This window comes from Bombus impatiens, unplaced genomic scaffold (assembly GCF_000188095.3).
Source record: "Bombus impatiens unplaced genomic scaffold, BIMP_2.2 scf_0442, whole genome shotgun sequence".
Classification (NCBI taxonomy): Eukaryota; Metazoa; Arthropoda; class Insecta; order Hymenoptera; family Apidae; genus Bombus; species Bombus impatiens.
This window is the reverse complement of record NT_176861.1, coordinates 1,464,495-1,480,308: the sequence shown is the minus strand read 5'-3', so window position 1 is coordinate 1,480,308 and position 15,814 is coordinate 1,464,495. Positions and strand designations below refer to the sequence as shown.

Below are 15,814 nucleotides of genomic sequence, written 5' to 3'. Positions count from 1 at the left end.
ACGCGCGCGCGCGCGTACACGCACACAAAAAGACCAACAAAAATGAAAGAATAAAAAGGATACTCGCATTCAGATAAGATGGACGCAGCAAGATAGTTCGGATCGCTACGAACTGAGACACGTTTACGCGAAGAGATTGCATGTTGCTTTCCGCAACATTGAATTTCACCGCAATAATATCCCTGACGAAGAAAACGACAATTTTTCGCGCGGTCTGCGGCACGCCGGGCCTTCGCGCATGCAAAAAAATATTCCGCAGACTGTCATTAACCGTCGAGAATTATTGAGAATAATGGCAGGCAGTGGCGGTATATACAGGTTACCCTGGGTATATAAAGCAGCCTCTGCAGACACCACACGTGTGTGTAGAAAAATAAATTGCCGTGGTGTATCGACACACCGCGCCGGTGTGCATCAAGACGAACTCCACCATGTGTATGCACAATGCACATGCGCGGTGCACTCGCGCCCGTTTCTCTACTATCCGCAATCCGAAAGGAGCACGAACTCCCAATAAAACCGCTCTACTTCGACAAATCGCCTTAATTTCATCGTCAATAACCCCGAGAAACCCAGCGCCAAGTAAGTACGCCGATCGCCGTTTCCGTACACCGCGCCGCGCCGCGCCGTGATTCTGTTACGCGGCTGCTGCGCATGCGCCTGTATGCGCGCATACGCAGCTTGCATATACGGGGAAGTACACACGTGCGGAATGGCATGTCGGTCGTATTGGTGAGAGCCGCGTGAGTGAGTTTAACGAATCTGAGGCAGGGAAGAAGAAAGAGAGAGAAGAGAGCGAGGCGGGCGTCTCGGCCGAGTATTCCAGGTTAATTTTACCAAGCCCTAAGGAGCGCATGCGAAGGACCGGCGAAGGATAACGCTAGCGGGGCTCATCGGTTGGACGCTGCTCGAAGCGAACGAAGGACGCCCGCATTCCACGCCGCAACCTGGTATAATACGAGGAATTGGCCGAACAGAACAGGAGAGGGACAGAGATGCCGAGAGCGGGCTTTTTCTGAGTCGAAGAAAGAAGAAGAGCGGACTACGCGCGAGATAGAGAGGAAAACGAAAACGAAGAAAGACGAACGAGGGAGACGTAACACAGAAAAAGAGAAGGAAACAGTCAGTGAAGCAACCAAAGGTGGGGTAGTTGCGCGGAGTTGTGTCTGCATCGTTCTTCTCTTTCTCTCCTCTTTTCTCTTTCATCTGCTACTTTCTCTTGGTCATAATCGTCCTTTACCATTCCATTCCTTTATCTCCTCGTTCGTTTCATTCCAGCTTCCCTATCTAATTTTCTACATACTCTCCCTCGCGTTCAATCGTTAATTTCTTCTTTATCTCTTGCTCTATATTATTCGTCCTTTTCGTTCGTCACTCCACCTCTTCCTTCTGTTCTTCCAATCCTTCTATCTCTTTCTTCGTTTCGTACTCTTCTTCTTCTTCTTCTTCTTCTTCTTCCTTTATCCTTCTTCCTCTCTTACTGACCACGTTGTATGTTCGTGTACGTAATGTATGTATGTTTGTGGTCGGATGAACCGCGTGCCTCGAGCGGAAGTAAACCACCACGCGCACACGCTGCTATCTGCACAAGAGCATTCTACACAGTCTCAGGCAGCGTTCTTCCTCCGTACGAGAACGCGTAACTGGGATTCCGCGTTTTGCGAGCAGGCAGCTGCAACCTGCAACTGGGCAGCCGCACTGGAGTAGGTTATCACCGTCGTGGCTTTCACCACTTTGCCGGCCACGTCGCGTCGCGTTCTCGCGCACCGACAGAGTCACGATGACAAGAGAAACGGAAGGTTAAGCGGGCCCTCCGCTATTTTACTCCTGATTGCCTATGATTTCAGATCAGATAAATGGCGTGGAATTTCGATGCCGGTTGGGGCTTTAACGCGGACACGCTCGCCTGCGCGCAATCGTTATACGACCGCTTTAAGCTTCAAACTAGCATATTTTATGAAATATACGTATGTACATACGTGAAAACCTTTCACAAAGTATCGTTATCTGATACGTAGATTCGCCTTCTACTACTTGTTTAAATTAACCCTGCTGTTCTCGTTCGTATGACCCGACATGATTATTTTATTGTAATAGATATTATTAAAATATAAATGGTCCATAAATATTTGCTTTTAGATATATGTATATTAATTTTTCTAAATTTTGTGTATTCCACACTTTACGTGAATAAGGTATTTTAAGGTTTGAGGAGAAGACGTCTGGAAGGATATAAAGAAGAAGCACCGAGGAAAATAGTAGGGCTAATAAAAGCTTAGATTCTTGTAAAAAATATTAAATTGTTACAAAAACGACGATTGAAGTCTGGAAAGGATATACACACCTAACCACCAATACCCCTTTTGGTATTAGTATTAATGAATAGCGAATGCAAGATGTATTTTATGATTAAAAGCTAAAAGATAAGTTAATTTCGATTGCTTCTATTTCTTTTTAAATCCTTCTTTTTTATATTTCCTTTCCTTTACATTTTCTGGTGTCTCACTATATGCGGGAATAAGAAATCGATATCTCCTAATATCAATACCATACATATCGTACAATATGATTATTACGACTATTCTTATTGGAAGTATTTTCCTATCGCAGTAGCATTTCCATCTATTATAGAATTTTGCTGCCTTTTAAAATTTTCAGAATTCATAACCATATATCAAATATAAATTTACATTTTATTGGAAAAGAAAATTAGTGCTCTATCGAATATGATAAAAACAGAGATTAAATGGAATATATAAATATACGTTATTTATTGTAGACGATGGTATCCCGAAATGTTATCGAAGCCATTGAACATCATTTTCGTAAAATTAAATTCATCGCATGTATCGCGGCTGCAGAGAGACTGTGAAATTTCGTTTAATAACGAATAACGAGATTAATAACGAAGATCGAAAAGGATAGATGACCCAGCGTAGAAAGCTGAGGACCTTCGAATAGATATGGAATGGAAAGTAGAGGCGTGTATTTAAGTACGTCGTATTATTCGTAGCTGTCCAGTTAGGCAGAAGAGTCCACTGATGGGATTATAATGCGAATATAATGGCGAGCTTCCGCGCTACGCAACCCTTTCATCTCCCACTCCTGCGGGATACCTTAACCTTCCTTCGAAAACCCTTCTTCGTTGTCTGAAAGCTTAATCGACTATTTCGACGATTTTCTGCAGCTTAAGTCGCTGCTGCCAGACGTACAGAAGGGAGAGGGACATAAAAAAAGAAAAAAAAGAAAAAGAGAGAGAAGAGAATGAAAGTGTGATGAGTTCTAGATAGTCGAACTGGTCAAACCTGCTGCCGCTGCTCAAAGGATACTAATGTTGTAATTATAAAATGATTACAAAAATGCCTCGTATACGTCTTTGAACTCTAGAGATTGAGATTTAAAAAATAATTTAAGAAATATGCATATATATCATTAAAAATAAGAAAGTAGTAAAGAGGAATAATACCTGGACTCGTTATCTGTCGCTTTAAACGTTGTTAAAGGTACGAAAAACGTGTTTTTAAAATATTAATTAAACGCTTCTGAATTAATTAGAATAAAAAGTTTCGCCACTTTAAACTCGTAAAATGTACGAGGTAAATGAGCGAGAGTGGATTGAGGATATTCCACTCGAGCAAATCATCAGAATTCATAATAATATAGTTAAAATTAACAAGAACAGAGAAATCTTAACCAATAAACAACCAAACGAACTTTTTAATTGGACTCATTCCTATGTCCTTTCTTCGATACCGTCAATCTTTACGAGAAAGAAGGAAAAAGATCAGATCAGCGGGTTAAATGAGCATCTCGGAAGCCAAATTTAACTGCAATTTCAGTGAATTTGTCAATTTAATTGCACAAGTACACGTGTTTAACGTCTCAGACAATAGATAACTTCTGTAAATTTTGTAAATTTGTTCAACACAAAAATCATAAATAACAGCAAATTCAAAGATAAATTAAAGAAAGTAACGTTTGTATCGCCTTGCGATTAATATCGCCGCCTTTCTCTACTTTTTAAATTCATGGAATTGATCAGTATGGCGTCCGAGGATAGGAGGTCGCGAGTTTAAATACCACATTCCCGATATAATTTGATCGAATTAAAAGAAACGCGTTTCGGTAAATTGCTATTATTGCGTACGCGTTGAAATGTTAAACGCACGAGGATGAAAACTCGTCGATTACGCAATTTCTCTCGTGTTGGAGGCGACACGACGCGCGACAATCACCTACGGCGACTCTCCACGCTTCCTTCTTTTTTCCACTCGATCCTATGACGTAATTCGAAATACGCGTTTATCGATACCTATTTATAATATCTCCAGCTAAAACGCTATGTCGAAGAATTTGAAATCGCAAATTGCAAGCCGAACGAAGAAATACGTTCCCGATCGCGTTTCACCGTCCTGCGAAAGAAAACGAAAACGTCCACGTTTCTCTCCGATTAATTACCATCCACATCCGCGTATTTAGTAGCTACATGCAATTTCGCGTCGCTGTATCTATCGTTTAACGTGTACGCCAATGAAATTATTTCGCTACTTATATACCTATTCATCTTGGAACTGTCGGATTCGAATTAAAAATTAATACGAAGCTAAAGACGTCGCGTGGCACGTAACGTTGCTTCTAATGCGCAGGGATGACTTATCGCAGGAAGCTGAAGATACGACGAGTGACATTCGCGTATCTTTCGTCTTTATTCTATGGATGAAATATGTTGCGGTGTTATTGAATAAGCGTGAACCGAACGAAGTGTTTCGTGTTCGTGCGACGCTTTGGATGAGATATCTCGCCTTTCTTTTCATTAGCAGATGAGATATTTCAGGGTAAAAAAAAGTTGCAGGTAAAAACCAGTTCATAAAGTATCTGATTCGTGAATAAAAAGGGGTTAACGATACTTTTAGGACAGGTTATACCTCTAAAAGTATATTTTTTCTGTATTTCTTTCATACAAAAGCATATTCGGTTGTAAATATTGAAAAACAGTACGAGAGATCTGTTTACACACACCAGAAAGATAAATACACGAATGTTTGTACCTATCGATCGTTCAGGAAGTTATAACAAACGAGGGGTCCAAGGACTAATCTAATCCTTAAGTTTGATCCTATTCATCGTCGATGTTCGACCGATAATCTAGTAGAACATCGTTCCATTTCTCGAGAAATAAGACGATAAGTAAAAGATTGAAATCAATTACATCACTTTAGACAAATAAATCCATTTCTTGGACATCGTACCAAAGAAAAAGATTCTTAATGGTCAACTTCCTCGTAATTTTTGATGGCCTTTTTTTTTTTAACTCTTAATGTTACGTATAAACGACGTTGTATTTTAATAAGCTATCGATTAACTGAAGGATAAATATATCTATTTTTGACAAAACTGCTTCCTCATATCTTATTATTAGCTTATCGCGTCTTCTTCGCAAAACCATAAAAAGATGTATTTCCGTTACTCATAATCGATAGAACGATTTTCTTAACGAGTTACAGAAGAACATAGAATATACACATTGACGATACTCTCGATTATTCGTTGACTAATAAATTTGTTTCTCAAAAACCACGACTGTAAATCACTAGTCCGATAAGATTCGTCGCGTCCCTATTGTACGTGTCAAAGAAAATGCAGCGCTCCGCATCGGTAGAGAAAAGCACACAGGATGAACTCATCAAACACACGCGCGCTTGCTTACTCTCTCGCCTGTTTCCCTTTATGTTTCACTCGGTCCATTTACTTTTTCCAGTCGGCCCGTCCGATTTATAATCTTCCTCGTGGTATTTTTTGCGCTTCACCCCGTACGCGATTCAAGGATCAAGGATCAACGCGCACACGCCTTAGACGCGTTCATTCGCTTCGATAGAATAAGTTACGACGTCATGTAACGTTCGACGCGTTCGACGTTTGCACAATGGCACGATAAATCAGCGTCAAACGTACGCTTCATTTTGTCCGTCAATTTGTTGGATACCACAACGACGCACGCTGAACTTTAAGCCACGTATCCGTTGACAGAGCGAGGAGTTCGCTCAACGTTTTGCGAGGCACGTGACGACTGCTAATGTTTCTCGTCTAATGTACTTCGTGACTTCGTACGTACGTATGTTACATATACGAATATTTTCGCGACCTGTTTCATCTTTAAATTTGTTAACCACACTTAAAGAACACTGGTATTCTTCTGAGGTAAACAAGAATCGATTATCATACCTTCGTCACGCTATATTTATATTACATTTGCTACTTTACTTTACTTTTTTACATCCTTTTTATCCTTTTGGATAGGTAGTAATTATAATCGTAATTGCAAAGGATCGGGATATTTATTCTGCTAACTGTTAACAAAAACGAAAGAAGTAGAAAAAAACGTTATAATAAACACCAGATTAATAATCATCTTTTGCATCGCGTTAGATAAATAAATTCATTCAAATCAAATCCTCTAGAGATTAGTGCAGTTAATTAAGAATTACTCTATATTTTTCGTGATCGTGTAAATGTATGCACGATAGATAACCCTTAATTACGGATGTTAGTATTTTTATCATCGCTACAGATACGTTGTCTCTTAGGCTATACGTAATTCAATTAACACGTTCACTGCGAAGTCGATACACGTATCGAGAATAGAAGTCTTCAATGACGACATCGATATGCATATGTATCGACATTATTATTATCTTTTTTAATATTTCTCGGTAATCTGACGTGTGTTCTAGCTATTTTTCTTTTTTAAGGAAACCCAGTGAAATAAAGTTGTTTCCATTCTTTTTTTTTTTCAATACAAAACGTAGGAGTCGTAGAAATCCTCCCACGTTGAACGTGTCAAGTCGCGTTTTATCACGTGAATTAATTTAATACAACATGCAACTGCGTATCTTACCTAATCCCAATCTTCGGTTCAACGACCACGTGTATTGTCAAAAAATCTAAAAATCGCCATTTCACCATCTACCACCCTCCTGTCTTTCACAGTTTGAAGAATACATATCGCGCGCGCGTATGTCTCTTGTTTAAACCTATTTTCATCCAGACCTATGTGATTAAGTTCACGTATATACATAACTAAGTCAGCGTCCTCGATACACACGGACTTAGCGGCGGCGTTTCACTCGCGCGAGTCCGCCCCGATCTGCTCGTAACGGCGCGGCGCGACGTTTACTGTCATCGTAGATTGTAGATTCAAGTAGGCCTCCGTGCACAGTGCATACGATTCATCGTGTCACGCGAACCGAATGACCATACTTTCGACGCGTACACAGCCGTTTGTTGCTACCATCCCTTTGGCCGCGATGCACCGTAACGCAGGAAACGCTGATTTATCATCGCGACGTAACAAGCGCGCGTACGTTTCCTTCTTTCTCTATTTGTAAGCAACAGCCGCGCGTCCTACCTGTTTCAGGGCTGTGATAACTCCTCTTTTCATTCAATTCTTTCAGAGACGACTGCCTGAATAAAGCTTTGAAAAATCGTGCTACGCTCGTAACCGATAAAGTGTGCACTGGTTGTGCGACGGGTAGAGACAATTTATCTGATTGTTAGTTATCTTCGAGACGCGTACAGAGTGTCTTGTAAACGGCGATACAACCGGCGAGGGATAATTCCATGTGAAAAACTAATCAGAGAAACTATAGATAAAGTTACCTAGAACGAGTGACCAAATGGATAGGATAGTAACGGTAAAGGAAACGAGTTTATCTCTATGTGTTCATAACGTTTGCGTTGATTAGACGATCGACCAAATAGACCATCGAAAATTAAAGAATAGAAAAGTAGAGGATAACTAAAAGGAAGACATAAGATCGAAGAATCGAAAGGAACTGGAAACGTAGGTAAACGTACGAGAACGAACTATATCGAATTTTGTTATGTGTTCTTGTCGCATGTAAAAATCCAGCGAGAGTAAATTTTCTGTTCATTCAGAAATTAGCACGGTATTTTGTTTGTTATTCGCAAAGAGGAAATTACACGTTGGCAAGTTCTAATTAACAGAGACGTTCGCATAAATCATTCAAAATTATTATCCGACGTTTAATAACGCGTAAATTGCGAATACAAGAAACTGAACGAGGTCGACATTCCAGCCACTTCAAATAACCAAATTATACTGTTCGCCAAATGGCTGTGAGACGAGATTTTTTCTCGTCAATTTTCTTTCTTTTTTTTTTTCTTTTCCTTCTTTAGGGACATTTACGAGTTACGAGTCCTTTCCTAGCGACACGGCTGATCGAGTAGCTTACAGTCGAGAGTGTGTGGCCCCATTCCAACCGATTCCATTCCACTCCATTCCATTCCGTAGTAGACCATTCGATTCGATCGTGCCGCAGGAGTACATAAGACATTATGTAAGAACACTCACACTTACGAGCATAGTGGTAAAGGCGTTTCTTAAAGAATTTCGACGTCCGAAGAATTTCGTGTACCAATCGTACGTCGTTTGCCACGCGATCACCATCGAACCTCATTTATATTCCATCGGCTGTTTCAGTTGTGCATATAACGGTAGGAAAATACTATTGCGAGGGAATACAAAGCGGACAATTCGCAAAAAACGTGAATCACATTTTGGGAAATTTATATGCCAACTTCTTCTGAAATTAAATAAATTGATACGATTGATTTTATGTATATACCATATGCTTCATTTTTATGAATTTCAAAATGTTTCATACAGAACGTTTTTGTAAAAGTTAACTATCAGCGCACGATATATATATTTATTTACCTATTGCTTCTTTATTTGTTTATTGCTTCTAGCTTTTTACTTTTCGATTATAGCAAGTTACTGAATTCTTCGACGAACATGACCTAGACCATATTTTGTTCATCTTTGACGTAACAGTTACGTAAGAAACCGAAGTCGAAACGTTATCGTAACGTTCGCATAAATATATTAAATGGACACGATAGAAAAATTTACCATTGCACGTTGGAGAAAAAGCAACTTTCGAATAAAAGGTCCGAAGTCATCGTGTCGTTCCACTGCAATAATATTACGTGGAAAAATATTTTCCTTTTTATTTCGAAATGAGTTTGAAAATTTCAATCTCGGACAACTTTTTACAAAGCAAATACTTGGCTGTGCGATGTCGCATTACTCACATGTTTCGGTCCTTATATCATATTATCGTAAAAAATTGTAATAAACAGTAAGCGAACGAGAAAAGAAGAAAAAAGGTGGTATTCAAAAAATGAAGCGTGAATTAAAGTGACATAAAACGCGAGAGAAAGGTAGATATAATTACTTAAAACAGTTTAAACGCAGCGTTGCGCCAGAGATTTACGCTCGAGAAGAAATATATTAACATCTTTCCAAATTTATTGAGCTATACGCTAAAAGAAGGGGCAATGCACGGGCCTCCCTAATGGTACGGATGCACGCGAATGCACAGATTGCTCGTTAAAAACTGTTTAAACGCTGTTTACGGGAAACAGGAATAGGTGTTCCATACGAGCACGTTGATATCGGCTTAACGCACGAAAAAGTTCAAGTTTCGAAACTTTCTCGCTGACAAATTATCACCCGATAAAATATATTAGGATGTCCCATAAAATACAAGTAATACACGTAGTATACATACTTATGCCATATAGCTTTACATAATCGTCGTAGCCAAGCAAAAGTGATTGGTGCTTGATACGACGATTAGGACAATATATCTTACAATTGATAGATTGGTTTTGGTATATTACATTTTTAAAATGAACGTTTTCCTAACATTTTAACATGTATCGATAGAAATGATGATAGAATAAACAAACAATATTTGTGACAATATGTTAATGTTATATGTAATTAGATTCGATCAAATTTCGCCCAGAATTGTTTAACATATAAGAATAGAGGCTAAATATAGTTTAGTAATTATTGAAAAAGATATTACGCTACTTTGCAACTACCATGGTAATTATTCTGTAGTCCAATCTTTCCTATACTAAAAAAAAGCTACTAAAAACAAACACGGTAGATGTGATAAATCCTAGCGCATAATCTAAATCTATATACGTTTTAATTGATAATTTTTTAACGATCTAATCGTCAGTTTCTAATTAACATCAGAGCCAAAATTAAAATCGATCGGATCAAAACGCCCATTAATAGACCGAGGCTATTCATTTTATAAATATAAACGTTATATAAATGTTTCACAATATATTCGTAAAAGATATGTGCAAATGTTGGGATATCTTGGTGAACCATTGTATATAGAAATATTTATAGCATAGAAAAGGATCAAAAACTGATTCACCACGTTAGAAAGAAGGTATAAATTAATACGTGATTGGTTACGACCAATGTCGTGGACATTCTTTATATCGTATCCCTTATCGGGCTTGTAATGGAAGACATACAGCCACGTGAATCAAAGATATCGAGGTAAAAAAGAAAGCGTGAAAGCCTGGTTGCTTCATCCATTTTCCACAGAGCATATCTACGCTATGTGTGTACGAGGATCAGACACGTCACCAGGAATTTAGTACAGCGTTGTGTTAACCTCGCGACGCACAAATGGACTCACGTAATCTGCGTCAGCAATGCTGATACTCGGCGAGCCTAATGCACCGCAGGATCGTACGCTTCAAAGCGGATGGGACCATTCATCGTTAAATTCTCCGTATGACATAAAACACGTACAGAGTTCCCGTATCAAACTTACCGGAGAATAGTATACCTTCTCAGCGTTGAACGTGGTTTTAAGCGTCGCGGAAAAACAAATTTTATCATGGCAATTAACGCAGCCAGATACACCGCAACGCATTCCAAAGATGTAATACTTCAATTACGTGGCTTAATGTACGTCTAATAGCGATATTAACGAACGTGGCGTAAGTGCAACTTAATTACCTGGAATCTACTGACACGTAGACGCGATGATATTTTAAAGCGAGGCTCGAATTGCTCGCTTGAAATTTACGTTTCGTACGGTTAAACGCCTGGAACTTCTTCGTGGACATGACAGAACGATAACCGTATTTCATTGCAGAAGAATCTCGACAAGACAATGACCGAGGGCACAAGCTAACTCAAGCATTCATTGCGTACGTTTCGAATCCGAGTTGGTATTTTTAACATATACATACGTGTGTGTGATGCCCAGTAGAGAAAAGTTTTTACGATAATTTATATAAGGTACGCGCGTAAAGTTCTAAGATATAGAAATTGGTTTCGTATAAAAATTGTTTATTAGCTTCGTATTTATGGCATCGTAGATAATGGAAATCTGATCGTCAGTGAACGCGTTAGTACCATTCCATACTATTTTCGTCGTTCTTTCATAGTGCTCCTGTAATGTCATCCTTTTCATTGGAAAAATAAACTGATGTTGCAAGCTCGGTTTTTGATTCAAAATTAATTATAAATTTTTTTTTAATTGAACTTTAGAATAAAAACTGTCATGTACGATAATCATAGAAGGAACTCTGGAAAATCTTGACTTGAAAGACTTTCGTTGAATAAAGATTTTGGAACTAGTTTAAATCAAAACGAAGTGTTGAGCTAAAGAATATTTTCTTAAATATTAGAGAAAAGCGGAATATCCGTTAAATTCCAGATATTAAAGTCTTCTCTTCCAGTTGTCTTACTTCAACGATACAGCAAACAATGTAACAAACAAACATGTTTTAACCTTATAAACATCTTACTCTTGTCGATTACCATCATCAACCAACATCCCACCTGACGCAAGATATGTTAAATGAGTATTTCCTAGAAAACAATTTGACACGTTCCAAATAAGAACATGCGAAACGATCACTCGAACGTGCAATTAAACGTGACGTCAGTCTACGTTTTAAACGACTACAAAAAAGTCCTGGTGGAATCTGCCCCGCACCCCATTAAAAAAGTTTTTCGTACACACGTATACCAGGTTTCAGAGAAAAGGCCAAATGCAACGATTTTACGAAGTTCAAATTACGATCTAAGCGAACCCACCGGGGACTTGGTGTGTTACACGGATACGTCGATTGGCGTTCCACGGACGTCGACAACAGAAAGAAGAGAGTCGAATTAAATCGCCTGGACCACATCCTGGAATCCGAGATCGTAATTATATGGCGGGACTACCGTCTATTTTTAGGCCAGTCGGCCGCACGTGAGGCGTCGTTAGTTTGATAGTTCCCGGATACAGCAGCCATACGGTTAACGTATAACGACGTTTGTGCCATTCCAGTTTAATAACAGAGATCCTAAAGCACGGGCAGAAAAATGAGCCACACAACAGCGCGACGCGGCGCGGTTGGCAAGAAGCCACAGGCACGCAGGTCAATTCGATCCAAGAGCCGAATTCTTCGAGCCTCGGGGTCGTGTCGCCCTCGTGTTTGCCCTCGGCAAACTACTCGGATATTATGTCCCCTCGGTCAAACGTATTTCTCCGTCGTAGCATCCCTCTTTATCCTACATGCTATTATTCGTCCTTTTCTAGACTTTTGAATTAAGATCAGAACACGTCACCGACAGTTTACACTGCGGTCAGTTGTTACAAGATAGTATACTATGTTACGACGTTATATGGATATCAACTTAATCTTTTATAATTTATGAAAATTTGTAATAAAAAGTAAATTGCAAATGTAATAATAAGTTACATTTTATACCTTAGGAGTAGTGTTAAAATTCAACGTGTCAATTAATCCAAATGTTGCAAAAATTCCCCTTTTACTTCATTTTCGGACTAAACATGTATTTTCTTCTCTTTTCGTAACCTTAAAAATATTATTTGTCGTAATATTGAAATAGAAAGATACTAAAACATTGTTCGTATTAACAATTATGTATACCTTTTATCTGTACAATTTATACCTAACTATTTATACATCCGTACGTACAAAACTTCTTACAAAGTAAATTTCTCTGTATCTCTGGAAATAACAGATTCTTTTTACTTCTATGTTATAGTAATTTATATTCAAATATTCCATTTTGTCATAATATCCTAATAATAGAATTACACCGAAATTAAAGACGTATTTATCATATTTTGTCTCCTGTGATCTTCGTATACGTATAATAACACTTTTATACGTACATTAGTCAACGCTAATTAGACTTTAGACTGTTTATAAGAAACACGTTCTTCTAATCATTTTGTGCACTTTCAACTTATAAGAATTAATAACCTCAAACAAGTTCACAACGAAAATATCGTTAAGCATGTACACACTATCAATGTATGCTATTATTAACCCCAAAATTTGCCAACGTTAATTAAATGTAAAAAACGAGAAAAAAGAACGTCGGGTTACAGAAGCTTCGTAAAATGGTTCTGCAAACAAACGGGAGGGTTCCATAAGTGGTAGCGGGCGGTAAACGTCCATTACATCTCACGAACAAGTTAATCAACGCCGTCCAACTTGTATAAACAAAAAGGTAGATACATTCTTTTGACGCGCAACTTTAAGGAACGCTAATTACAAAGTAATGGCGCCAATAAGCTGAACGCCGCACCGGCACGCTGTTACCACGATAAATGATGGAACAAAAGGCGTAGGAGACGCGGCGCGCCGTGCAAGTTGGGTCCACGCCTAGAAAGTTGGAATGCGTAAAGATAACTAAAGATCGTCACGTCGCGTTGTGTTGATAAAGTACACGCACAGCACAAGCTCGTTGCATAGGGCATAAGTCGACGTAATGACCGGGGATGTGGTACACGCTTGTCGCGTAAAGTAAGTAATGTATAAGGGAGTTATGCTCGATTATGCTTCGCTGGGCGTATAAGTGGTGCGCATGCGCGTACATTACCGGAGAAAGGTTGTATGCGTGGGTGTGTTACTCGCATACACGTGCACGCAGGGCCGCGCAGGCGCAAGCGCGTTAAGTAAACGGCGATAAATTGACAGATATAACCTATCGTGTCGGTGGACGGGGCAAGATAATCACACTCTGAAGCATGCTGCACCGGGCGCCGTATTAATTAGACTATAGACGCTTGCCTCGATGTAAATGCGAACATTAATCGGCCAGGTGGTTCAAAAGACATTGGAACGAAGAACGCTCCTTCTCTAGACCCACGTGGACTCTCGGAATCTCGGCGTAACAGTTTCCACACGTTGCCGCACGTCGCGATCCCGATCCCAGTGTAACGTGAAACTCGAACAGGGATGTGATGTTCATCGATGCTCGACCATTTTGTGCGTAACGTAATTGATACATTGAAAATGGAACTTCGCATCGGGTGGATTTGAAGAAAGTACATAATAAATAGCAATAGGTCTTCGGTGAGATAAGCTTAGTAACCGAATATCGTACATATTATCATTTCCAGTTATTTTCATGAAAAGTATAAGATTCGAAAAATGTAGCGAACTAACGATCGATACTTTAATAAAAGTATAATCGAATAAGATACAGGGGTCGTCATTTTAGTTGAATATTAAGGGAAATTAAAGAGAAACATCTGAAATTAATCAATTATAAAGATTTTGTTTTTATCAAGGTAAAGTCAGGCCATAAGTATCGAAAAGCTCTATCGATCGTAAAGCTATCGCAAAAGATACGTTCAGTTCCATTCGTCGAATAAGACTTAAGGAAAGGTCGCTTTATTTTAATCTATATTCTATGTCTTACGTAAATCAATAGGATACATTGCGTATTTTAAGTACCTTAAATATCACAAATAACTAAGCTCTAATTTAACGTGAAGTATCATGATCATCCCCAGTACCAATAATTGAGAGTTAACGTTCACTATCACGTATTCTAGGTTTTATAAAATTCTTTCGATTATAAGATTATATAATTATTATTATAAGATAATTATAATTCAATGCTTTAAGAACTTGAAGAAATTCGAGTAAAATCTATCTGAAGAAGTTGCTTGCTAAAATCTATAAAAAATTTCCTAAAAAAAAAGCATTGAAAGAAACACGCATATATCATTTAATAGAGTATTGAATCTTCCGTTGAATATCGCTACGAACTTTCCAAGCAATTTAACGATTCGCGATCCTAACGACGAAGGAATCAGAAATTGGTAATTTTTATATCATCCTTTTAATTAGAAAATCAGTATCTCCAAAAATATTGATTTATTATTATAAGTTAATTATTTAAAAAAGATAATTTTTACAGATAGTAAATTATAATAAAGATCGTTAAATATAATCTTTGGAAGGTTATATTAGAATTTGAATTTTGTATTTTTAGCACTCTAAAAGTTACGTGTGCCAAAGGTTTAATCATGTTTCTGTGTCCCCTCTTTACCTACTTCCATTTTATCAGGCGATCAATCGGAATTTCAATTAGGAGCTATAAGCACGAATTCAAGAGTGAACACGGTATGATGATATGCCTAGCAAGCATTTTTCCTCCAATTCGTCCAACGAATTGTTTCTTTCTTTGGAACGATAGGTCAGGTCATAGCCATCGCTACGGAAACCACGTTATCTCACAGCCCGTGACGGATGACACAATGGAGTACATTGACACTACGTGCCACGCTATCTGGCAGTATCTCACCTCATGCCTACATTCGTATATATATGAGACAGAACGATCGTGTGCGCGCAATTCTTGTAAATACGCGCATCGATGTACAATGTACATGCACGCACAACGCTGCGAAGGTGGAGGTACTTTCACCAGGTAGCCAAGTTCCACGATGCACGCCGATAGCCAAGAGCAGCCCACTTTGAGAGCTGCATTCCGAGTGCATACTGCACCCTGTATCCAGGTTCGGATTAATACCGCAAAAGACCCGACGTTTCCTGGATCCTGCGAATTTCAGCTACAGAATCCACCCAAAACATCGAATTTTCTCGCGTAGAATTTACAACTACACACATACATATACGTAATATGCAT

General features: G+C 38.7%; 1 protein-coding gene across 1 annotated transcript in view; it reads right to left on the bottom strand.

Annotated features, from left to right (window-relative positions):
* LOC100741674 (protein expanded-like) overlaps window positions 1-15,814 on the bottom strand; it is a 126,558-nt gene that overhangs the window by 91,574 nt on the left and 19,170 nt on the right. The window lies entirely within an intron of this gene.